The sequence below is a fragment of the Dasypus novemcinctus genome, chromosome 19, assembly GCF_030445035.2.
Source record: "Dasypus novemcinctus isolate mDasNov1 chromosome 19, mDasNov1.1.hap2, whole genome shotgun sequence".
Taxonomy (NCBI): domain Eukaryota; kingdom Metazoa; phylum Chordata; class Mammalia; order Cingulata; family Dasypodidae; genus Dasypus; species Dasypus novemcinctus.
In genome coordinates, this window is record NC_080691.1 from 74,997,876 (window position 1) to 75,025,132 (window position 27,257).

Genomic DNA, 27,257 nt, shown 5'->3' on the forward strand with positions numbered 1-27,257 from the left:
AGACTCAATGCCCTAATCATAATTTAATCATGCCCAGGTATAGATCAGATTACAAGCATAATCCAATATTTCTTTTTGGAATTCATCAGTAATATTATACTGCTACAGGGAATAATAATAATGACTTCTTCAAGTGCCTTGCTCAGAGCCTAAAGCTTGGGAAAGTTTTGACTTTGGTGTGCAAGGACTCAACATCAAAGAAACAATTCTTAGAAAGCCAGTGTTTTATTAAACGTAAAATTAGGCTTCAGACTTGATTTGCAAATTGGCCCCTAATTAATGCCTTTCAGCATAAAATTTGTGTTTAATCTGACTTGATGCTTAGAGATAATAAAATCTTTTTAGCTAAAAGAGGAAACTAACAATTACTAAACTTCACTGTGTGTCAGCGCCTCCTCAGTCATGCTGGCAGATTCACTAATTTGGATGTTATTCACATATATTTACAGTATGTCTGTCATGCAGGCCTTGTTCTAAGCGACCCACACTCATCCTTACACCTCATCCTCTCCTATTCCTGGCCAGGCTCAACCTCAGAACTGGTTTGTTGTAAGGTGCCTAGTGAAGGAGCCCAGATGTTCTTGGGCCTCCACAGAACAAACTGCGTCAGGAAGCTGAGCAGACGATTCTGTGTCCCCTAGGTTCATCTCCGGCTACCCCCAACTCAGATTCCATTGCTTCCCAGCCTCCTGACTCCTTCCAGCTCATGCAGGGACCACCAGAAGTGGAGGAGTAGCCCAGGCTTTGCCAGGCAGCGCAAGTGAGAAGAGCCTGGCGTGGGGATATAAGGAGGCTCCCTGCCCCCCCCCCCCTCCCGACCCCGAGGCCCCGCGGGGTGGCCCCGCCCCCACCAGCGCTCCAAGCTTCAGACCCCGCGCGGAGCAGCCAGCTGGCAGGCGCTGGCGCCTCCCTTTCCGGCTGATTGACACATTCCTGCCTCCTTCCCTTCCGCTGCTGAGGCTTCCGGAACCCCGTCCGTGCGGACCAAGCTGAGGTCTTCGGCGAGAGTCGGCTGGCGAAGTAGAAGCTCCGGTAGCGAGGCGGCAGCGGGGGTCAGTCAGGCTGCGACGGGGGTGCCTGATACCCACTGAGCCCACCCGCTCCTGGCACCAGGAGCTTGCCGTGCGAGGTGGCTCGAGTCCGGAGAAAGCAAGTGAAGCTGTGAGGAGTTGGAGGCTTCCAGGGCAAAGCCTCAGGCACCTCCATGATCTCGGGCTCCAGCCGCCCTTCCTAGCCCACCACCAAGCCGACCCCAACTACCTTTGCAGCATGCTCGGCCGCCTCATGATCGTCCAAGTGGTAGGTGACATGTGGGGCCTCACGTGTCCGGCGGGAAGCCTAAAAAAATATGTGCCTTCCCTACTCGATGCCTAGCTTTGGGGACACAGTCCCTGAAGCCTTTATTGTGCATGCGCCTCATGGGCCAGAAACCTCCTGCACCTCTTCTTCCTAGCAGTGTACCGGGCAGCTCTTCAGCCTGTGCTGGGGATCCCTTCCTTGGCCTGCGATGGCCAGTTCCTTCCCCAGACCCTCAGGAATGGAGGACTTGACATTTGGAATTTGTGATGCACGCAGCATGGCACCCGGCTCTTGCTGTCCAAGGGGCAGTAAAGATCTTAATAACTTGTGGCATGTTTTTGTGCTGCACAACTTCAACCCTCCCGAAGGGATATTTTGCTCTCAGTATCTACCACTGGGGATTCGGTCCTGTTTCCTCCCCAGCACCTAGAAAAGTGTGGGGCATATGATATATGCCCAACAAATATTCGTGGAATGGAAAAAGGTAGCCGAGAAGCAGTAGGACAGCCCAGACCTTCCACAAAGTCTCCAGTTTATATTGCAGAGTTTGACTCCTCATAATTAACCTAAAGACAAGTTATTCTTGAGCCCACTGCCACAGCACAGTGACTTGAATTGCCCAATTGGTACCCAGAGTTAAATCACTTGGGGAGGGCAGCCAGTGTTGGAGGTAACAGAAACAGAACTTTCTGTTGGACTTGTCCATAGTACAGCCATTTCACAGGGTCTTCTGCTCTGCCCGTCTTGTGGTTTTGTGGCAGGCATCTCTGGACAGTTGCTTTGCTCTGTTGTGGATAGGGCATGCTCCAGCTCAGAAAAAAACTGTGTGCAACCTATGTTCCACTCCCAGATAGGCCTTGCTCTGAGGTTTGTCAACAAAACCTCTCATCCAGAGGTGAAGTTTGCACAAAGCTGCAATGTATGTGTATTTCGTTTCTTCCAAGCATTGGTCATCTTGTGCTTGCTTGAGTGCACAGATGAACATTCCTTGCAGATAATGTAATATACTGACAACCTTTATAAAGGTCTCAGTGTTTGTAACTCACAGAAGCCTAGATTGTTTTATATTTCTCCTGGGTGAAAGGCTTGTTCTGCTGATGACTGGAGAGTAGTTCTGAAGGGTTCTAAGGAAGGACAAATGGAGCAGGCTTTCCCTCTGTAGAATTCTAAACTGATCTTTTTAAAAGAAATTTTTAAAATTTGTCTTTTTCTAAGAGATATATAGACCACAAAAACTGTTACATTAAAAATATAAGAGTTTCCCATATACCCAGTGCCCCGCAAATCCTCCCACATCAACAACCTCTTTTATCATTGTGGCACATTCATTGCATTTGGTGAATACATTTTGGAGCACTGCTACACTGCATGGATTATAATTTACACTGTAGTTCACATTCTCCCCCAGTCCACTGAGTGGATTATAGGAGAATATATAATGTCCTGCATCTGTCCCTGCAGTATCATTCAGGGCAACTCCAAGTCCCAAAAATGCCCCCACATCATACCTTTTCTTCCCTCTCCCTGCCCTCAGCAACTACTGTGGCCACTGTCTCTACGTCAATGATACAATTTCTTCCATTGCTACAGTACAATAGTTCTACAGTAGAATTCCAGTAAGTCCACACTAATGCATATTTTATTCCTCCATCCTGTGATCCCTGGGATGGTGATGTTCACTCCATGTCTAAATTGAGAGGGGGCATAGATCCCACATGGCTGATGGGTGCACTTCTCCTGTTTGCAGTTGTAGACACTCTCAGTTCCCTGGTGTGGTATTTGATCATCTTCACCTCCCTGTTAGCTGACCTGGATAAGTCCAATGAACTGGAGAGTAGGTGTTAAAACTCTCCTGAGGCTCAGGGCTCAGCTGGCACATGGCCAATCCAGAGCATCAAGTCTCCTGAATATACACAAAACCCAGCACCATCCACACGTTCAGTAAAAGAAAAGGCATGTGTAGAATGATAACATCTGAGTCCAGATCTATCACACTCAGGAGCACAAATTCCAAAGTACCGCCCACTGGAAAGATATTGACTTCCAGAGCCATCTGCCATGACTGTAGAGCCTGTGTGTCTCTATAGCCCTAAGGAGCAGCAGTACCTGAGGTTGTATCTATTTTGGCTGTCTCTGGAATCCTGCCGAGACATGCATAAGCGCATCCCCTCTGATGACCTCCTGATTCATTTTCAAGTCTCTTAGCCATATAAACACATTTGTCTTTACCATTTCCACCTTTTATTCAAAGACTTGTTCTAGTTGCATCACCAGCTGGTGATTGGTAGTAATCCCTTGACACCAGGGAGGCTCATCATGGGAGTCATGGTCACACTGGAGCCGATAAGGCATTTACATGCTGAGTTTGGCTTAGAGAGTGGTCACATTTGAGCAGTATGGAGGCTCTTAGGAAGTAACTCTTAGGCACGCTGCAGCTCAAGGCCTAGTTGAGATTTCAGGCCCACTGGCTCATAAGCATAGTCATCTGTATCAAGGGCCCATCATGGGACCATCCTTCTCTACTGGTGTTTGTCCTCATACTTGGGGGATTGTTCCTGTGCCATATGGCAAATCTATATCTAGTTTTTGAGGAACCGCCAAACTGTCTTCCAGAATGACTGGATACTTCTGCATTTCCACCAGCAGTAGATGAGGGTTTCCATTTATCCACATCCTCTCCAATACTTGTAGTGTTCTTTTTTTTTTAATAGTGACTAGTCTAATGGGTGTAAGATGGTATCTCACTGTAGTTTTATTTGCATTTCCCTAGTAGCTAGTGATGTTGAGCATCTTCCCAGGTACTTTTTAGCCATTTATATTTCTTTTTCAGGGAAGCATCTATTTAAATCTCCTACCCATTTTTAAAATGGGTTTTTTGTCTTTTTATTTTCAAGACATAGGATTTCTTTATATATGCTGGAATATTAGTCCCCTATCAGATACATGGTTACCAAATATTTTTTTCCCATTGGGTAAGCTGTCTTTTCACTTTCTTGATAAACTTCTTTGAGGTGCAAAAGGCTTTACTTTTGAGGAGGTTCCATTTATCTATTTTTTCCTTTGCTGCTCTTGCTTTGTTTGTGAAGTTCATGAATCAATTTCCTATTACAAGTTTCTGTAGATTCTTTCCTACATTGTTGTTCAAGGCCTTTATGGTCTTTGCTCTTATATTTAGATTTTTGATCCATCTTGAGTTGATGTTTCTATAAGGTGTGAGATGGTCATCCTCTTTCAGTCTTTTTTTTTTTCTCCCCTCCGCCTCAACCACACCGTTATCTGCCCTCTGTGTCCATTTTGCTGAGTGTTCTTCTTTGTCCACTTCTGTTGTTGTCAGCGGCGCAGGAATCTGTGTTTCTTTTTGTTATCATCTTGTGTGTCAGCTCTCCGTGTGTGCAGCACCATTCCTGGGCAGGCTGCACTTTCTTTCGTGCTGGGCGGCTCTCCTTATGGGGTGCACTCCTTGCGCGTGGGGCTCCCCTACGTTGGGGACACCCCTGCATGGCAGGGCACTCCTTGCACGCATGAGTGCTGCACGTGGGCCAGTGCCACATGGGTCAAGGAGGCCCGGGGTTTGAACCATGGACCTCCCATGTGGTAGACAGATACCCTATCCACTGGGCCAAGTCTGCTTCCCCTCTTCATTCTTTTGCATACTCATCCACTGCTGGTGGGAGTGCAGATGATCCAGTCATTCTGGAGGACAGTTTGGTGGTTCATCAAAAAACTAGCCATAGATTTGGCATATGACCCAGCAATTCCACTGCTGGTTATATACCCAGAAGAACTGAAAACAAGGACACAAACCAATATATGCCTACCAATGTTTATAGCGGCATTATTCACTATCACCAAAAGTTGGAATCGACCAAATGCCCATCAACAGATGAATGGATAAACAAAATATGGTATATACATACATATAATGGAATAGTACTCAGCTGTAAGAAGAAATATAGTACTAATACATGGAATAGTAGGGATGAATCTTGAGAACCTTATATTGAGTGGAGCAAGGCAGGCATTAAAGGACACTACATGACCTCTGTGATATGAATTAAGCAAATCAAGCTCTCTTAGAGAGCTAGAGACTGGCTACTTGGCTTGTAGGAAATTGGGGGGGAGAGGAAAGCTGTGAACTTACACCTATATGGGTGAAATCTATTATAAATTGGAGCTAAACTGACCTTTTGCAGTAAGCTGGAATGCTCTCAAATACATATTAGTTTTGTACTTCGGTGTTGCTGTGGACAACATGAACAGGGGAGTTGGGCCCAGGTGAAATGCAGGGCCTTCACTAAACTTGCTCTATTTAGGCTGTGGCCTTTTATTAAACTTAAACATTTTATTCAAAATAATGGGTACTAAAGATACGTTTTTATACCTAAGAATAATAAAATATAGTTTGTAGGTAGATTTAAGTAATTCACATAGATGTGGGTGGATCTTCACAAGGATACTGTTCTATGTGAAAAGTTTTGTTAAACTTTTTGACATTTCGTATGATGATTCCCAGTCAAGGGCCTTCTGAATAGCAAACTATAGGGCAGAAGTAGTCAAGATCTGAAGTTATGACAATTTCATAGTAGCAAGGTTTTTTGTATTTCAAATTCTATGAACTTTACATAGAAAATATGATTCTAAAACATTTTGCACAGATATTTCACCTCAATTATAGCTCCTCATTATTGTTAGAAATAGTCTATTTTTCTCAGGCACCCAGTCATTTTTCACTACAGTGCTCTGTTTTCCTCAACAGTCTTACATTCTTCATGGTATATCTACTCAGGGTGAAATTAGTTCATACAGATTTCCAGCCTTCTTGAAACATCTACTATATTTGTTCAAGGAAGTATAAGGGCCAAAAGAGGGGCCAATTGAGAAAAGCTTAATTTTCCTGCACGAGAAAGATATGTATTCAAAACAAACTAAGAAATATTGGTACTAGTCATCTTTGACTATCTCTGGTAATAATCTTTCAGAGGTGCGTTTTAAAATGAACCATCATATTTGAAGCAGACGTATTAAGTATATTTATAAGTACTCTTTAGGCAATTCTATAAAGTTTTGAGGAGTGGGAATTGCCACTAGGTTTCTTTTTGCTTTGTTTTTTCCTCTGTATTCTCAAAGCATTTATATCTAAACACCAAGACTATCATAAAGAAACCTACACTTAGATGTTTTTTCAATTTAAATTTCAAACAGTAATTATCCTATCAAATTCTACAGGGTCCAATGAAATGGAATTATTCAGAACAGCTATAGTAAACAAGTATTTACTTGTAAAATGCTACCCTAGATATTGTAGTAATACAAAATTTCAATAAAAGCACCCATTAAATGACAGCAGTTAAACTAAAATGAGATAAATTGGAAATTTTTTTAAAGCAGAAACCCAGGTGTATGTCTTACTGTAGTTGAGGAGGGGTAGAAGTCAGCAGCTTTGAAAACTGAATCAAAGATGCATGCTCCAGGGAAATGGACTTGGCCCAGTGGTTAGGGCGTCCGTCTACCAGTTGGGAGGTCTGCGGTTCAAACCCCGGGCCTCCTTGACCCATGTGGAGCTGGCCCATGTGCAATGCTCATGCATGCAAGGAGTGCTGTGCCATGCAGGGGTGTTCCCCGCATAGGGGAGCCCCACGCACAAGGAGTGTGCCCGAAAAGGAGAGCTGCCCAGCGTGGAAGAAAGTGCAGCCTGCCCAGGGATGGTGCCGCACATATGGAGAGCTGACACAAGAAGATGATGCAACAAAAAGAAACAGATTCCCGTACCGCTGACAACAACAGAAGCGGACAAAGAAGACACAGCTAATAGACCCAGAGAACAGACAACCGGGCCGGGGGGTGGGGGGAAAGGGGAGAGAAATAAATAAATAAATAACTCTTAAAAAAAAAAAAGAAGTTTCATGCTCCAGAAGTTTGCGGTTGGAACATCAGGAATAGTAGGACCACCTGGAAAAAATGAGGTATCAATTCTACTTCTGACAATATTCTCAGTTGTAATCATTTTTCTTTCTTAGCACATTGCGATTTCTCTCAGTGGATACATCTTTCTGAATTTTCTGACTTTGAAGGTAGTTGCTCATTCTGTAGACTTTTGATGCCCCCTCTAATATCTTTGGTCTCTTAATTTTCTTCACATACTTTAAAAATATTTTTTGTTTTTCTCCTTCTGACCTTTTAGAAGAAACATTTACATTCACAAAATTAAATATTTTATTTTTAACACATTTTTTTCTTAAAGTTAATAGATCACATAGAAAATATTAATATTTTATTCAAATTAACTTCTCATTGATATACTAGGTGTTCTTCATTTTCTGATTCTCTCTTTTTCCTAATTCCAAGTTGCCATCACCCCTGTAATCTTCTCTAAAGTGGTGAGACAAATTTGTGCTCTTCACCTGAGTTTCATTGAGAGAGTTTACCTGGCACTCTTTATCTTCCACAACCTCTTTCATTCTTTCATTGAAGTGTTCCAGCACTTTCATCTATTTTTAGTTTAGGTTTTTTTTTTTCAAGTCCTTTCTTCTTTTGCTTCCATCCCACAGCTTCTTGGGCATTCACTTATATATTTTTCTGAAGAAAAGTGTTTTCATTCACACCAGTTGTTATTTTCTTCTGAAGTTGTTCTTCATTCATTTGAGATGCTTTTAAGGTCTTTATGTTGCATCAGTCGCTTGGAATTGGAGGGATTCTGCTGGCTTGTGGAGAGACTGAGTCTGTTCTTGATGGTGAGCCAACATCATTCCATTAGGCTGTGACCTTATTAAAAGTAAATAGAACTTGGCACTGACAAAAGTGAACCAAATTTTGTTGCAAAATATTGCAATATAGTAATTTGTACAATATGTTATTTCATTGCTGGGAGTTTCTCACCTAAGGTCAGGGATGAAAGCCAATGGCTTTTATTGCCTTTCTGTAAGGTACTGTTTTGTTGTAGGGCTTTACTTTTCAACTGGAAGTAATTTTGGGCCCAGCTCCTAAGATTCTGCCCAACTCTGCCAGTTGTCTAATCTCTAGAAATTTAGAAGTGAGAGGTTCTGTGTATGTGAGAGATTAGAAGGGACCTGTTTGAAGGGTGTGCCAATGTGCCACAGTTTTCTCTGTACTTGGCTTTTGAGCCTTAATAAAAATCAGGGATGGAGTAGATATGGCCCAAGCTGTTGAGTTCCTGCCTTCCACATGGGAGGTCCTGAGTTTGGGTCCCAGTGCCTCCTGAAAAAAACAAAAAAAAAGAACAACATGCTAAAACAGATATAAAAACCACTGAGGGAAGCCACTGACTCAGTGGTTGAGCACTGGCTTCCCACATACGAGTTCCTGGGTTGAATCTCTGGCCCTTGGTACCTCAAAAAAACATCAGGGGCTTTAGGGGACACTCCCTGTGTCCTTTCCCTGGAAAACTCCAAGTAATTTGATTCTAAATTTTAACTGGAAAAGAAAACAGGTTGTTATAAAATCATCCTAAGGTCTTAGAAAGTTCGGAATCCCATCATGATATATTAATATTTCCAATTCAAATCCTGCGATTTTTTTTAGAATATTTTAATATAAAAATTTGACTTTTGAAAAGATTTTTTGCATGTGTGGTTTGTGGCCTATTCGAACCTGTTGATCCTTGCTGTCAATATGATGTACCATATACCAGCAGCCTCACCAAGTTAGAACTCATTAGAAATGCCTCTCCCCAGACCTTCTGAATCATAATAGACAATTGTACAAGGTTCCCCAACTGATGCATATGTCCATTAAAGTATGAGAAGTGCATTTCTGGAAATTTTTGTGCTAAAAATCTCAGATGGATGAGAGCCATCAGCTCTCAGAAGCATTTAATAACCTACTTCAAGGTTGAAACATTTCTGGAAAAGTAGGTTGCACCTCCATCAAGGGATTAACTGATGAGATAACCTATAAAAATAGCACCTAGCTTCTTCAGTTGCCATGTAGTAAATGTTAGCTGTCACTATTGCTAATTACTATTCTCTGTCTCTAAAGAAATTTGGTGAAAATGTCACCCCAAATCATTGATATATTTAAGTTAATTATACTTTGTTCCCTAATGATTTAAAAGTTAAATTGACATTTTAAATGGGATGTTATTTGATAGTAAAACAAATCTGAAATATGAAAACTAATCCGTGGAATTATATAGATTATATCTTTAGAAAGTGAAACCTATACCTGTCTCTTAGTTGTGAGAATGTCTGCTATGGACAACAGGAATGTATTTTTTTGTGGAAATGAGTTGATTTAAAGGAATTTACATTAGCTTCTTCCTACTCATGAGTCTGAATTCTTTGAAAGCTTATTGTATTTTAGCTCCCATACATCATTTTATGAAATAGTTAATGTAAGTCTTTTGGTTTGAAAAATCTAGGTACTTCCTGTTAGTTTTATAATCTTGATTGAAAGCAGAATTTTGTTTTCAAAGGGGGGAATACTATCATATATACTATGATATCAGGCCCTGAATTGGACAAGTCTTTCTGAACAACAATAATAACAGCTATCATTTAGTGTGTGCTTACTTTACTGTTGTCACTTTATGAATGAAGAAATTACACAGCAGCTGTAGGTCATTCAAGGTCACATGGCTAATGGATAGAGGCGTTGGAATTTGAATCCAGGAAGTCAGGTTTCCGTGTGCACTTCAGTGCCTTCTGAATGCATCATTTTGAGTTGTTCCACATAGTGGTACAGGAGCCCCTGAGCCCAAGCATGCCAGGCACCTGTATTGCTGACTTTTCACATGCAAAAGTGACAGAATGACAAGAATTTCCATTTCTTTGTAGGCATGTGGTCTTCCTAGGTGTGCAGCTCCTCAGCTGACAGGCCAGCCTGCTTCTGGTGAAGGAGAGGGCCAGCATTCTCAAAAGTGCACAGAGCAGAATCAGCATTTCAGTTTGGAAACGGTCCTTCAGGGAGCTCTTGCTGCTTCAGATCTCTTCCTTGAATGACAGATGTGTAGTGCCATGTATCTGTCATTACAGTATCATATAGAACAATTCCAATGCCTTGAAAATGCCCTGTACAACTGTAAAACTGTACAGCACAAAGTGAAACCATAGTGTAAACTATAGAGCTTGGTTACTAGCAATGCTTTAAAATTGGTTCATCCATTGTAACAACCGTACTTCACTAATATAAGATGTTAATAATAGAGGAAATCATATAAGTGTTTTGGGTGTTATATGGGAATTCTCTGCACTTTTGATGTAACTTCTATAATCTAACACTTCTCTATAAATTTTATTATTAAAAAATAAAATAAGAAAAAAAAAGCATTAGAAAGAAGAAGAAGAAAAAAGCAAATCTGAGTGCTAGGTAGCTCATTGCTATTGGGTTGTCACTGCTTACAGGTCTTCTCAATGGGCAGAGCTAAGGAATATATGAATGTTTATACTTTATATATCTATACATACATACATTTACATAAAGACAATTATATATGTTAATTTCTATATATATTGAAAACTGCAAATCCACATAAGACCACCTACTTAATTTACAGGACCCAGTAAAAATGAAAAGTGGGACCCTTGTTCTAAAAGCAGGAAAAAAGGCAGCGGACTTGGCCCAGTGGTTAGGGCATCCATCTACCACATGGGAGGTCCGCGGTTCAAACCTGGGGCCTCCTTGACCCATGTGGAGCTGGCCCATGCACATTGCTGATGCGTGCAAGGAGTACCCTGCCACGCAGGAGTGTCCTGCCATGCAGGTGTGTCCCCCGTGTAGGGGAGCCCCACGCGCAAGGAGTGCACCCCATAGGGAGAGCCGCCCAGCGCAAAAGAAAGTGCAGCCTGCCCAGGAATGGTGCCGCACACACGGAGAGCTGACCCAACAAGATTACTCAACAAAAAGAAACACAGATTCCTGTGCCACCGACAACAACAGAAGTGGACTAAGAAGATGCAGGAAATAGACACAGAGAACAGACAACCGGGGTGGGGGCGGGGAGAAAGGGAGAGAAATAAATAAATAAATCTTTAAACATAAATAAATAAAAGCAGGAGAAAAGGTGCCAATAATAATACAAAAATTTTTCATTTCTCTCACAGTATCTCCACTTTTCATGGTATTTTTTGCTTACTACTTAATACCATTCTAAGTAAAGAAAAATTAAAAATTTAAGTGATTAACATGAATTTTCCTCTTCTTTTTTATTGTGCAGTCACTTTTAAATGCAATAAGAACATTTAACTTGTATGTAACATTATATTACACAATTTCTATTTCAAATTCTTTCATTGTGCTTGTATTTTGTTCTTAGAATAGTTGAAACCCTGCACAAAACTAAAATGGTTGTTTTTATTTTCCTTTTTTATATGTGCACATTTGTCCAATGTACTCTACCTTTTGCTTAGAGATAAATATGTAAAGACTTAAGGAAAGGAACTATTAGTTGCCCTATCTTTCCCTGTCCTTCTGTCATCATTTCCTTGTAAGTGGTTGGCTAACAGAAGGGAACACATGTAACAAAGGATGTGATAAGGTCCTTGGTTGTTTTGTGTTTTAGAAGGTAATTTTCTTCCTTTTAGCTTGGAAATAAACTCTAATTTGAAAGGAAAGGTTGACTCTTTGGAGTGATAGCATCCCTTTTACTCATAGAGGTAGCATGCTTATCTTTGTACACACACTGAGTCTTGCTGAACACCCATCCATCATATGTTTACTGTAATTTTATGCTGCTGGGATGTTGTGAATGCAACAGGTTAATAGGGTAGCAAGTAATGATAGATGTGCATATTGTACCTCCTCTTCTCCACTGCCCTGTTGGACTTCACTTACAAAACACAAGTTAAAGAAAAATGGTTAAGAATTTTAGAATGCTGAGAACAGAGCATTAAACAAAACAGAGCCCTTCTGACAGTGGGTCCCTGTGCATCTGCACAAGTTATGGGTCCAGGAAGCTGGCCTTCACAGTGGCTTCTGGCAATCCAAATAAAATCCAACTAAAATCTGCCACTGAAGATGTCATAGGTTTAGTAAGAAAAGCCTCACATTATACATGTGTAAGTACTGATACGTGGTAAAATACTCACTATTTGCGACGGTTTGCTCGGTCGGTAGAGGTGGGGTCTGGCTGCGGACAAGGGGTCGGTCCAGCTCAGGACGAGGGGTCGGTCCCACTTGGGACGAGGGATCCGTCCCGCTTGGGACGAGGGATCGGTCCGGCAGCAGACGAGGGATCGGTCCGGCAGCAGACGAGGGATCGGTCCGGCAGCAGACGAGGGGTCGGTCTCACAGGGGTTTTGCGGTTCGGCTGACGGGGTCACCCGGCGAAGCCGGCGATGAAGGGGTCGCCCGGAGAAGCAGGCGACGAACTGGGGACAAGGGAGGCCAGGCCCTTGTCGGGGGCTCTCAGGACTGGAGGGCGCACGGCAGAAGAACTACCACGGAGACAAGGTAAACACGCAAGTCCACTTTATTGAGGGAGAGGCAACAGTTTTATAGGGGCTGGGGAAGGCCGATTGGTCGAAGCCACGCCCTGTTCTGATTGGTTGCCGGTGAAAAGTCAGTGGGAGGTACTGGACAGGGGAGGGGTGGTGATTAGGGATTGGCTGTTGCTGTTGCTGGGGGAAGTGGCAGGGCTTAGTGATTGGTGGCTGCTGTTGCTGGGGTAGAGGGCAGACTTGAGTTTCCCGCCCACGCCTGGCTGTTGCTGCTGTCGGGGGGAGGGAAAAGGGCAGACTGGATTTTTCCACCCACGCCTGGCTGTTGCTGCTGTCGGGGGAGGGGAAAAGGGCAGACTGGATTTTTCCGCCCTGCGCCTGCGCAGGGAGAAAGAAGGCATCGTGTGGTGCTATCTGGGAGGAGGGGCGGCCATGGAAGCATGGCTGCCGAGAAGGGGAGACCCGAGGGCACTCTGCGCCCATGCCGAGCTTCCTTCAGGGGTGGTGGTGGGCCCGACCAACCACCCTATTACAGGGGCAGCGGTTTGGAATAGGCCTACCGCGGCCGCCGCCCCCCGCCAGGTCAGCAAACCACACTTCAGCCCAAGGGGCGACAGCAACTATTCATTTTGTAAATGTAACAAAATTTGGTTAGTGTATTTACCCATACATGGTTGGGGAAAGGCTCCAAATAGGAAGCTTCAAAATATGTCTAAGGTGAGTTACTAGGGAAAGCCAATTTGAATTCTCAATGAACAGTTCTCCTTTTTCTCAGACAAGAGCTTATGTTTCATGTTCTATTTCCATATCATTTATGGTAACCTTTTTCAGGTTACTATCATGACATACCCAGTGTTCAGACATTTTAATGAGGACCTGAGTTAGTGTTGAGAAACACTGTGTGGATGTCAGTCATGATGTTTCCTATATATTTTATTTCTTCTACTTACTGCCAAGGAGTTTCTTTCAACAGGAAGGTAATCTGATTTGTGTGAGTTATGATTCTCAATTTCTGCTTCATAAATATTTCAGCTGTTCCTCTCACCTCTTTCTCATTCTGAGAAATAATAATTCCCCTTATTATTATAAATAATTATTATAAAATAATAAAATCCCCTTATTTAGAGTGAGTGAAATGATACCTCTTCCTGACTGTCCAGCGAGAGTTGATCTTTCCCTCTGTGTTCTCCTCTGCTTTTCTCAGTGTGGAATTTAGCAGTTTATCAGGTAATAATGGATTTCTAAGTCTGTTTCCTCCATAAGGATTTCAGATTTCCCCAGGGTAGTAATAGGGTCATTTTCCTTTCTGTGTCTCTGATGCATATCACAGTGTCAAGCACATGGTCAGCTTAAAAAGGGAACACTTAACAGTGTTAGGCTCTTTATTTTTTGGATATTTTCTTTTCATATTTTAGTTCTAGCATTTTTCTCACTTGAGATGGCATGTTTGTTTAGATGTTGAAAATGAAAAGCATGATCCCATATGGTTATGATATGCTTTTATTACCAATAGCTAGGAGTTGTCTGAATAGACAGTTATTGTCTGAGAGGATAATAATGTAAATAATTTCTTCAAAAACAACTATTTTAATGGCCTCTTTCTAGCCATTCTGCATAGTTAGTTTAATTCATTTAAGCTGCTTGATATTTCTGGCTCTTTGCTAAATTACTTAAGAAATCGTTATTTTATTTAATGGCACAACCAGAGTTTGATAAAATATATTTAAAGAAACTGCCTTGTAAGAATTAACATAGGGATCTTTATCCTTAATGGCCTCCACCTGAATTCTAAGTGTCCAATTGTCTGTGGTTGAAGTGGACATAGAATTGTCCCTTGGAGATAATAAGGCACTGCCTCCAGTCATTCTCTTGGCCACCTCCACATGGTGGCAATGACCTTCTGTTCATGTGTGTTGTAGTTCATCCTACAAACCCTACCTGAACTCAACTCATGATCAAGGATGTGACCTGCACATAGATTGCAATGTGGTATTTGCACTTAGCATAGTTGTCAAAGCAAAACTACAAATGATCTCCAGACAAATACTTATCAAAATCAAGACAAAATATTTATAGAAGTTGGTCTGATGCAGGGCAGCTTTGTGTATCCCCTGTCAGTCTGTCAATAAATAATAGAATTTTCCCACTCACCATCATGTGCTTCTTCCTCTGTATTGTTAAATTGTTGTTATACATGTAGATAAATGTGATCTAGTCCATTTGTTCTCTATTCTTGCTGGAACCTCTAAAAATCCTTCTTAGACCAGGCAGACCATTGGCTTGCAGCTGACATGCACCACATTATTGTGGTCTTCTGTAGACCTGAGTTTATGGAATGGGTAAGTAGTATATTTTGGAAATTGAGAGCTTGAGGTTTGGTGACACATTTCCTAAGTCCCACTCTTGTCTGGGCTGTTCTTTGGCCACTGTATGACCACTGTGACTTCTGACCATTTTAAAGCTCAGTTTTCCTTCCCATCTGTAAAATAGGGTAAGATGATGGCCTCACAGGGTTGCAGAGGCCATTAAAGGAATTATTCATGTATACCACTTAGCACAGTACCTGGCTATATTTGTCAGCCAAAGGGGTGCTGATGCAAAATACCAAAAATCTGTTGGCTTTTAGTAAGGAATTTATTTGGGTTAGAAGTTTACAGTTATGAGGCCATAAAGTATAGGTTACTTCCCTCACCAAAATCTGTTGCCCTGTGTCAGAGCAAGATGGTTGCCAATGTCTGCAAGAGTTCAGGCTTCTTCTTCCTCCTAAAGCTATCTGGTCTCAGCTTCTTCCAATATCAGCTGTAGGCTGGGGTAAATCTCTTCTCTTCCTGGGGCTCATTTTTCTCAGGTCTCAGCTGCACTGCTGTTCCACAGTGCCAGCTGTAAACTATCAATTTAAATCTGTCTTCCCTGGGCCTCTACCATGCCTAAGAAACCCTTTTCTCTTTCCTCACATATCTGATTCTCTGTATATTTAATTCCTAGGGCTCCAGCATTAAAACTCCAAACTCCACCTCTGCCATGCCATTTTCTCTGTGAGTCTCCATCCAGTAAGGACTAATCAAAGCCTTAATCATAATTTAATCAAGTAGAAGTGAAACCTCTGAATCCAAAACAATATAATATGCCCAGAAGACCAGTTCACAAACATAATCCAATATCTATTTTTGCAATTCATAAACAATATCAAAGTGCTACAGTGACCCATAGTAAGTGCTCAATATATACTTAAAAAACTATTTTAATGTGATTTTTAAGTGCCTCTTGGTGTATTGCCTTTGATATTCGTGGCATAACACTGTATGACAGAGACAACCTTGGCATTGCAGGGATGTTCATTTATTTAACAAGTATTTGTGGATGGTCTATTTTGTGCCAAGCATAATTCCTCTTGTGAAAATAGAGCAATAATAAAATTGAAAATAAATTAGTCCTGAAGGAGCTCATATTCTAGATGGTGGGTAATATATAATATATAAGCAGATTATTAATATACTTATTAATGGGCAGGGATTCATCGTGGAGCCTATGAGAAATTGAGAGTGTAATGAAAATAAAGTGAGAGCAGAATAGTGGGTGTGGGGACTATTGGGTAGGATAATGTATTTTTAAAAGTTGTAATGGAGGGCATCACCAAGAAGGGTCACTTGAGCAATAATTGAAGGAAGAATAAGTGAGGCATGCAGATTTCTGAGGAAGAACATCTCATCAAAACATTTGATGATGTTGGGGGGGGAAAGGGGGGGTGGGGGGATGGGGTTGAATGGGACCTCACATATATATTTTTAATGTAATATTATTACAAAGTCAATAAAAAATAAAAAAATTTAAAAAAAAAACATTTGATGTGGGAATGAGTTTGTGGTGTATTCTAGGAATAATCAGGGGACTAATGGGGCTGGTGAGCAATTGAGTGGTTATTCAGTGATGAGGTTGAAGTTGGGAGTGGGTGAAGGTGGGACTGGGGTGAGGTGGGGAGGGGGAACTCACTTAGGCCTTGGCTTCTTCTCGTAGTGAGATGGGACCGTTAAAAGGTATGGGTGAAAGGCAAGTTGTTCAACTTGTGTATCTTACAGTGCGTTCCTTTCTCCCTCCCTCCCAACCTTCCTTTCTTCCTTCTCTTCCCTCTTTCCCTTTCCTCTTCCCGTTCCCTTCCTTCTTCCACTTCCTTTCCTTCCCTTCAATTCTCTTTAATATCTACCTCTCTATATTCTTCTGAGATAAACCCAACATCTGTTGGCATCTGTTGAATTTTTTCTCATTCAAGTTGAAAATTTCCTTATTGTTGGCATGACCAGTGGTATTTTATTGTACCTCATACAGTGTGGTTAGGAGACTCTGGATCCTATATAGCCTTCTCCTTTGCAGGCAGTTACCCTGTTGAAGTAAAGGATGCAGTCCAGATAGAGGTGGATGTTTAAATCCATACTGGGCTCCAATAGGCACCACCCTAGCAAAAATGAAGCAACAACTGGCCCCACCTTGTCTTGCCAGTTGGCATCCTCTCACTCTAGCTTGTTGCTGCCAGCTGGGGTGGATATTCAATTGTATGTTAAGCCCAACTGGCAACTTGGGCAGTGTTTCATTGGGTGGGTATTATCAGAAAAGTTTTTGTTGTGCCTTTTCCTGGTCCTTTGATTAGAGGGGCAAGCCTATTTGTCTGTAGCAGTTGGTTTTGGATTGTGTTCTCTTGTACCCTATTTGGATATATGAAAAGCACAGAGAAATCACCACTACATTTTTCCTCAAGGCCTGAGGTCCTTGGCTAACTTGTTTTTTTCCTTCCACCCATCCCTGTCTTCCTATGTTTATTGTATTATGTCCAAGGATTTTTTGTTGTAAGAAGGAGGACTAGCAAGCATTGTGGCTTCTCCATCTTACCTGGAGCCAGATATCTGATAGTTGCATTTAGCAGGTAAACTGTCACTTTTGAGACTGAAAGAATGTGATGTCTGGATGCCTGGGTAACAGGCACAAAGCAAGATATGGTCATTACATCTGTAATCCTTGTCCTGAATTAATCTCAAATAGGAATCACTTTGTTACTTAAGTTTCAACCACATTTTCAAGGGCCCAATATTATCAGATGGTGTGGAGTTTCTTGATTTCTTATCTTGGCTACTACCTGTGGGATTTCTAGTCAACACTTTTCCTTCTCTGTAATTAAAGAAAGGTCAGAAGAGATAACACTGGATATAAGGAGGGATGCTGCCCACAGCCTAAGCTTTTTCTCCTCAATTTTGATTTTTAGATGACCTCCAAGGAAGGTCACTAGCTGATAGGAGTTTGTGCATCAGTGCCTCCAAGATTCTCTGCCGTTGGTACTCACTTTGTGTGGCAAGAGATATTTCTGACAACAGGCCTCTTGTGTTTCCAGGTCTCAGAAATATCTACGTTTTTTTGTTGCTTCTTTGTTCCTTTCATCAGTTAGTCTCCGAGTCAGGTGTTCTAGGGGTTGCTCCAGTGTGAATCCTGCCTAATTCTATACAGAGTTACCTCCCAGACCTTTTAAACCTTTTGAGTCCTGATTAGAGGTACTTTATCTCATGGCGATTATTTATGCTTTCTCTCGAATAAATTCCATACAGAAAATCACCCTGCCATTTCCATGAGACCTACCTTTGTCTCATTTATCTAGGTAATAGACTTCCATGGATCCATGAGGAACTGGTTTTTCAGACTTTAGAGCAACTTTGAGTTACTCCTCAACATCCTTCACTTTGCTGTTATATATGAAACATTTTTAAATAGTTGTTTGTACTTTTGGACAAGGGACAAGACTTCATGTGGTTACCTAAGGTTTAGAGGCATCCTGGGTGGAGCATATATTTAAGTGAAAATTTAAGATTGAGAATAAGTTTCAATCTGGACAGAGAGTAGCAGTGACTATATTTGGGTAGAAGACATTTTGGACTGTATATCCATATAGCATATTAATATTCCTCTTTCAGACAAATATTTGTGCCCTTGATGTATAGGAAATAAGCAGTCAAAAATGGTTAATTTGTGTTATTTCTCAAGAGTTCAATTTATATTTTATTTTGATCTCAAAGAGGCAGCATAATGTAGTGGTTAGATCATGGACTCTGAAGTAGAAAGGCTGGATATTTTTTTTAAATTAAGATTTATTAATTTATTTATCCCCCCTTATTGTTCTGCACTCTCTTGTCTGCTCTCTATTTCCATTCACTGTGTGCTCTTCTATGTCTGTCTGTGTTCTCTTTAGGCAGCACTGGGAACCAATCCTAGGACCTTCTGGAGTGGGAGAGAGGTGCTCAATCTCTTGAGCTACCTCAGTTCCCTGGTCTGCATCATCTCTTACTGGCTTTCCTCTGTGTCTGTTTCTGTTGCATCATCTTGCTCTGCCAGCTCTCTGCTCCAGCCAGCACTCCTGCATGGGCCAGCATTCCTTCATGGGTCAGCACTCCATGTGGAGAAAGGCTGGGTTTAATCCCAGCTCTACCTTTTACCTCTGTGTGTCTCTGATTCTTCACCTGAAATAAGAGCAAAGTACCTACCTGATCGAGAGAACACTTATATGTGTATTTATATAATGTGTAGAATAGGGCCTACCCCACTGGGTGGACTGGGGGAGAGTGTAAACTACAATGTAAACCTTTATCCATGTGGTGCAACAGTGTGCCAAAATGTATTCACCAAATGCAATGAATGTCCTGTGATGATGAAAGAGGTGGTTGATGTGGAAGGAGTGGGGTAAGGGGGATGGGAGTATATGGGGACCTCTTATATTTTTTGAATGTAACATTAAAAAAAAAAGGGGGCGGTGGACTTGGCCCAGTGGTTAGGGCATCTGTCTACCACATGGGAGGTCCACGGTTCAAACCCCGGGCCTCCTTGACCCTTGTGGAGCTAGCCCACGCGCAGTGCTGATGCGGGCAAGGAGTGCCGTGCCATGCAGAGGTGTCCCCCACGTAGGGGAGCCCCATGTGCAGGGAGTGCACCCCAAAAGGAGAGCTGCCCAGTGCGAAAGAAAGTGCTGCCTGCCTAGGAATGGTGCCTTATACACAGAGAGCTGACACAACAAGATGACACAACAAAAGAAAAACAGATTCCCATGCTGCTCACAACAACAGAAGCGGACAAAGAAGATGCAGCAAATAGACACAAAGAGCAGACAACTGGGGTGGAGGGGGGGAAGGGGAGAGAAATAAATAAATAAATAAATCTTTTTTAAAAAATGGGGCCTAGTATGAAGTAAATGATGCTTTTATTTAGCTTTTATTATTTTTACTCATTTGAATGAAAATGCATATTATATGAGTTTATTCACTTTTGTCAAATTCATAAATTAATTAAAAGTATTTTTTTGTGGAAAAATGAAAGTAATGGTACATGAAAGCATGGAAGGCTATTCAGAGAGACTGAGAGGCTGCTTGGCATATGGTTTCAAAGAAATCTTGTCAGACTAAGCATTGTGTGAAGGAGCTTAAAGACATTTTCTTTTTTGCTTTTTATTTATTTTTAAAAGATATATAAAATACATAAAATGTTACTTAACAATGTAGTGAATTCCCATATGTCCCACTCCCCACACCTCCCACTTCCTCACATTAACAACTTCTTTCATTAGTGTGTTATATTCATTGCAATGGATGAACACATTTCGGAGCATTTATGCTCCAGGGTACCTTTCCCTCATAGAATTTTGAACAACTAACAAACTCAGAAGTACCATCTTTCTCAAATCTCTGGTAATGTGTTAAAGTGCTGCAGTAGCAGGGTGATTTCCTAAATCAAGACAGTACAGATTTAAGCTTGGTAGCAGCCCATGGCACTTTTCTGGCCTCTCCCCCATTAAGTGCCTGGTGTGATAGGGAGCTGGCCTGTACTCCCATTGTGAATCCCTGGCCCTGTTTCAGAGAGAACAGAGTAACCCCTTTGTACATATTTGGGCACTTGTATGTCAGCGCCAGTCCATTGGTTGGCAGCCTGAAAAGCTGACCAGGAAACTAATCTGTGGCATGGTCTCCTATAATTTTCCCTGGAAGCAGTAGCAGATTGCAGTCATCTAATACAGTGTAATAAACAATTAAGTCAAAGTGGTCTAGGCAAAGGATTACAGGTTTTAAGAAATATAATAGAGTATGAATATATAGAGGGGGGAATCCTAATTCACAGGGTATAGTAGGGACATATAGATTGCTATAAATGGGGGAATTCCTAAGACCGTAAGTGAGCACAAGTCCAGGCCAAGACAAAGGTTCAGAAAATGCAGAGAGGAACCTCCACTTCACTTTTTAAAAAATATATTTTTTATTGAAGTATGTCATTCATACATGAACATGCATATTGATAAGTTTATAGTAGAGGTTGCGAACTTACAAAATAAACCTGCAGAACATCATAAAGTGACCCAAATATCATCCCTCCACCAACACCTTGCATTGTTATGAAACATTTGTTACAAAATATTCAAGAGCATTGTCAAAATATTACCCTAACTATAGTCCCTATCTTACATTTGGTATTTTTCCCCCAACCCATCCAATTTTCAAAAAATATTTTTTATTACAGAGGTTGTGAATTTACCAATCATACACATGTGTGGAATTCCCATACAGAATCCCTTCACCAACACACCACACCATGGTGGAATATTTGTTACAGATTATGAGACTATATCATCAGACTATTACCACCAACCATAGTCCGTAGTATATATATGACACATTTTCCCTTACCCACTCATTATCAACATAGTACATCTTTGGCATAGATGTAAGAATATTATAGTATTGGTGTTAACCACAACAAAGAAGTCGCACCAACTCTATTTTTCCCATGATTCTGTACATTCCCTCCATCCTGCAATAGTGATTAACATCTGCTCTAGCTCACAGAAGGGCACTCATGTATATGTACCATCAACAACAATTCTCATCCATCTCTGGGTTCACTGTGTTATTCAGTCTATATTATTCTCTAGCTTTCTTTCAATTGACATTTTCTTACCCAGACTACCATTTTCAACACAATCCAATTTATAAACCAGCTGCTAATCATTAAAATGTGTTACCATCAACTTTATCCATTTCCACACTTCTACAGTCAAGTTAATTAAAACTTATACATACATTAAACATAAGTAGTTCTTCTCAACCCTCTTATCTCCTAATAACCTATACTCTAGGTTTTAACTCCATACATGTATTCTTCATATTTTGTTCATATTAATGAGATCATGGAATATTTGGCCTTTTCTCTCTGGCTTATTTCACTTAGCATAATGTCCTCAAGAGTCATCCCTATTAACATATGCATCCCAATTTCATTTCTTCTTACCGCAGCCTAGTATTCCATTGTATGTATATACCACATTTTGTTTATCCTTTCATTGGTTCATGGACATTTGTGTTTCCAACTTTTGGCAATTGTGAATAATGTCATGAACATTGGTGTGCAGATATCTGTGTCATGGTTTTTAGTTCTTCTGAATATATTCCTAACTGAGGAATTGCTGGGTCATATGGCATTTCTATATTTAGCTTTCAGAGGAACTGCCAAACTGTCTTCCACATAGGCTGCCCCATTTTACAATCCTAGCAACAGTGAAGTATGTTTTTATTTCTCCACATCCTCTCCAATGCTTATTGTTGTCTGTTTTTTAGTAATGGTCATTCTGTATGGTGTTAGATGTTATCTCGTTTTGATTTGCATTTCCCTACTAGCTAGTGATATAGGGCATTGTTTCATGTGCTTTTTAGCCATTTGTATTTCCTCTTTGGAGAACTGTTTAAATTTTTCATCCCTTTTAAAATTGGATTGCTTGCTATTTTATTATTGAGTTGTATGATCTCAAGGGAAATCAAACCCTTATCAGATATATGGTTTCCAAATTGTTTCTCCCATTTAATGGGCTGCTTTTTCACCTTCTTGTTGAAGTCCTATGAATCACAGAAGTGTTTTAAGTTTGAGGAGGTCCCATTTATCCATGTTTTCTTTCATTGCTTGTGCTTTCAATGTAAGGTTTAAGAACCCACCACCTACCACTAGGTCTTGAAGAAGTTTATCTCCATTTTCTTCTAGGAACTTAATGTGTCTTGCTTTTATATTTAGGTCTTTGATCCATTTTAATTTTTGCACAAGCTGTGAGATAGGTATATATTTTTCTTTCTTTTGGCTAAGGATATCCAGTTCTCCCAGCACCATTGGATGAATAGATAGTTTTGCCTAGCTGAGTGGGTTTGACAGGCTTGTCAAAAATCACTTGGCCATAGATGTGAGGGTCTGTTTCTGAACCATCAGTTTTGTTCCATTGTTCTATGTATCTATCTTTATGCCAATGCCATGCTGGTTTTTTTTGTTGTTGGTTTTTTTGTTTTTTTGTGTTTTTTTTGAGAGACCACTGTAGCTAGCTAATATTTAAATCCTGGAATTGAGAATCCCCAACTTCACTTTTCCTCTTTAAGATGTTTTTGGCTGTTCAGTGCCTCTTACCCTTTCATAATATTGTTTTCCATTTGTATAAAATTGCTAGTGGAATTTTTATTGGGATTGTATTGGATCTGTATATCAGTTTGGGTAGAATTGACATCTTAATGATATTTATTCTTCCAATCCATGAGCATGGAATGTTCTTCAAATTATTTAGATCTTTTTAAAATTTCTTTTATCAATGCCTTGTCATTTTCTGAATACAAGTGCTTTACATCCTTGGTTAACCTTATTCCTAAATATTTGATTCTTTTACTTGTTGTTGTAAATGGAATATTTTTCTTGACTTCTTCCTCAGATTGCATGTTACACTTGTATAGACACACCACTGATTTTTGCATATTGATCTTGTATCCTGACACTCCACTGAAATCTCTTATTTGCTCTGGCCACTTAGTTGTAGATTTTTTTGGACTTTCTAGAAATAGGACTGTATCATCTGAGAATAGTGAAAGTTTCACTTCTTCCTTTCTGATTTTGATGTCTTTTATTTCTTTTTCTTCCTGTTACTCTAGCTAGAACATTTAGCACTATATTGAACACTGGTGGTGGCAGTGGGCATCCTTGTCTTATCCCTGATCTGAACAGGAAAACTTTCAGTCTTTAACCATTGAATAAAATATTAGCTCTAGGTTTTTCTTATATGGCCTTTATAATGTTGAGAATGTTTCCTTCAGTTCATATCTCATTATATTTTTATCCAGAAAGGATGCTATATTTGTCAAATGCCTTTTCTTCATCAATTGATAAAATTGTGTAATTTTTCTTCTTTGATTTATTAATGTGGAGTATTATGCTGATTGATTTTCCTGTGTTGAATCATTCTTGCATGCCTGGTATAAAAAACCCAATTGATCATGATGAATAATTCTTTAATGTTTTGTTGGATTCAATTAGCAAATACTTTATTGAGGATTTTTGCATCTCTGTTCATTAGAGAAATGGGTCTATAATTTTATTTTTGGAATCTCTTTATGTGGCTTTGTTATCAGTATGATATTGGCTTCATCGAATGAGTTTGATAGCATTTCTTCTGGTTCAAATTTTTGGAAGTGATTGAATAAGATTATTATTAAATCTCTTTGAATACATCGTAGAACTCACCTGTGAAATTGTCTGGGCCTAGGCTTTGCATTTATGAAGCTGTTTGACGACTCTTTCAATCTCTTTAGTTGTAATTAGTTTGTTGAAGTCTTCTGTTTCTTCTAGGGTCAGTGTAGGTTGTTTGTACATTCCTAGGAATTTTTCCATGTCATCTATATTGTCTAGATTTTGGCATAAAATTGTTCATAATATCCTATTATTCTGTTTCTTAGTTTTGTGTGTTAAGTAGTAATGTTCCCATTTTCATTTTTTCATTTATTTGCATCTTATCTCTTTTTTTTTTCTTTATCTAAAGATTTGTCAATTTTGTTAATCTTGATTAATCAACTTTTGGTTTTGTTAATTCTACTGGGTTTTTTGTTGTTGTTGTTGTTCTCAATTTCACTTATTTCTGCTCTGATCTTTGTTATTTCATTTCTTCTGCTTGCTTTGGGATTAGTCTGCTATTTCTTTTTTCTTCTTCCCCAATTTTGTAATTAGGGCATTGATTTAAGGTCTTTCTTTTTTAATGTCCCTATAAATTTCCCCTCAGCACTGTCTTTCCTGTATCCCATAGGTTTGGATTTGTAGTGTTCTCTTTGTCATTCACCTTCAGATATTTATTGATTTCTCATGAAATTTCTTCTTTGACCCACTGGTTAAAGTGTGTTGTTTAATCTACATATGAATTTGAATTTTCCCTTTTACTTCCTCTTATTGATTTCCACCTATATTCCATTATGATCACAGATTGTGCTTGTATAATTTTGATCTTGTTGAATTTATTGAGATCTTTTTTTTTTACACACTCAAATGAGATCTGCTTTGTGACCTAACATATGGTTAAAGTGTGTTGTTTAATCTCCATATGAATTTGAATTTTCCCTTTTACTTCCTCTTATTGATTTCCACCTATATTCCATTATGATCACAGATTGTGCTTGTATAATTTTGATCTTGTTGAATTTATTGAGATCTGCTTTTTTTTTTTTACACACTCAAATGAGATCTGCTTTGTGACCTAACATATGAGAAAGATCCATGAGTAATAGAATGTAATGTATATCCTGCTGTTTTGGGTTGCATTGTTCAGTATATGTCTAGTAATTTTAGTCCATTTATCGTATTATGCAATCTCTCTGCTTATTGATCTTCTTCTCAGATGTTCTATCCATTGCTGAGAGTGGTGTATTGAAGTCTCCAAGTATTATTGTAAAGATGTCTATTTCTCACTTCTGTTTTGTTAGTGTTTGCCTCATGTATCTTGGTGCATCCTGCTTAGGTGTGTTTACATTTATGACTGTTATTTCTTCTTGATGAATCATCCCTTTTTATTAATAGATAATGTCCTTCCTTGTCTCTAATAGTTTTTCTTTTAAAGCCTATTTCATCCAATATCAGTATAACTACCTCAGCTTTTTTCTGGGTACTTCATGCATGGAATATCTTTTTCCAACCTTCACTTTCAGTCTATTCACTTTCAATCTAAGGTGAGTGAGTCCCTTGCAGACAACATATTGAGGGCTCATATTTTCTTATCCATTCTAGGAGTTTGTGTCTTTTGATTGGGAAGCTTAATCCATTAACATTCAGTAGTAGTATTGTAAAACCAGTACTTATTTCATCCATTTTGACCTTTGGGTTGTATCTCTCATTTTATTTTCACTACCCTTGATACTTTTAGTTACTGTTGTTGATGCAATCATAATTTCTAGTCTCTCTTCCAAGCCCCTTTCTCCTGCCCTTCCTTTCCATCTGTAATACTCCCTTTAGTATTTCCTGAAAAGCTGGTATTTTTGTTATAAACTCTCTCATTTTCTGTTTATCTGTTAATATTCTAAATTTGCCCTCAGTTTTGAAAGATAATCTTGTTGGATACATTTTTGGCTGATAGTTTTTCTCTTCCAGTATCTTAAATATATCATAACACTGTCCTCTTGCCTCTGGTTTCTGATGAGAAATTGGACATCACTTTTATGTTATTCATTGCTTTTCTCTTGCTGATGTCAGGATTCTCTCTGTCTTTGGCATTTGACATTCTGATTAGTATGTGTCTCAGAGTTGGTGTATTTGAATTTATTCAGACATGTGTATGATGTGCTTCTTGGACATGGATATCTAGGCCTTTCAATGGGGTTGGGACATTTTCAACCATTATTTCTTCAAAACTTCCTTCTGCCCCTTTTCCTGTCTCTTCTTCTGGGACACCCATAACACATATATTTGCATGCCTCTTGCTGTAATTTAGTTTCCTGTGGTCTTGTTCAAGTTTTTGCATTTTTTTCTTTGTCTGTTCTTTTATATGTTTACTTTCAGAGGCTGTTTCTTCAAGCTGATGAATCATTTCTTCTGCCTCCTCAAATCTACTGTTCTATTATTGCAGGATATTTTTAATTTCATTTATTGCAACTTTCATTCCCATATAGTCCACTATTTTTCTAGTGATGCCTTCAAATTCTTCATTTTGCTCACCCAGTTTCTTCTTAGTATCCTTAATCTCTTTAGACATCTCATTGAATTTATTAAGGAGATTTATTTAAACATCTATGATTAGTAGTCTTAAATCCTTTATGTCATATAGGGCTTTACCTTTTCCTTTAACTGGGCCATATCTATCTGTTTGTTGGTATGGATTGTAATTTTTTGTTGGTATCTTCACATCTGAGTTACTAAAGTATTTTGGGTACAGTTTCTCCCTTTAGTTTAGGGCTTTCTTGCCTTTTCTGCCTTTCTGATTGTGTAGGAGGAGCTGAGGATGTATTTAGTGCTGTAAATTATGGCGGCCGAAGTTGCCCACCTTGCCCCAGAAATTGTTGAAGCTTCTTCCACCTTTCTCCTTTGCCAGAGGTTGGGACAGAGATGCAGCTGTGTGTAATAATCCAAGGTATGCAGGACAAGACTATAGTTGCCTGGAGAAACTGATGAATCTTAACACCCCTTCATCTCATACCTTAGGCAGGGATGGAGCTGCAGTTGTGGGCAGCAATCTATGCTGTGTAGGTCCAAAATGATCACAGTTGCCCAGTA

General features: G+C 39.9%; 1 protein-coding gene across 4 annotated transcripts in view; it reads left to right on the top strand.

Annotated features, from left to right (window-relative positions):
- Positions 1-855: 855 nt before the first annotated feature.
- The window catches only part of LOC101411669 (zinc finger protein 596-like), a 159,957-nt gene continuing 133,555 nt past the window's right edge, over positions 856-27,257 (top strand). For all 4 annotated transcript variants that reach the window (XM_071209972.1, XM_058281948.1, XM_071209973.1 and 1 more), the window contains exon 1: positions 856-1,299. The gene's annotated coding sequence lies outside the window, so the exon portion shown is untranslated. The remainder of the gene's footprint in view (positions 1,300-27,257) is intronic.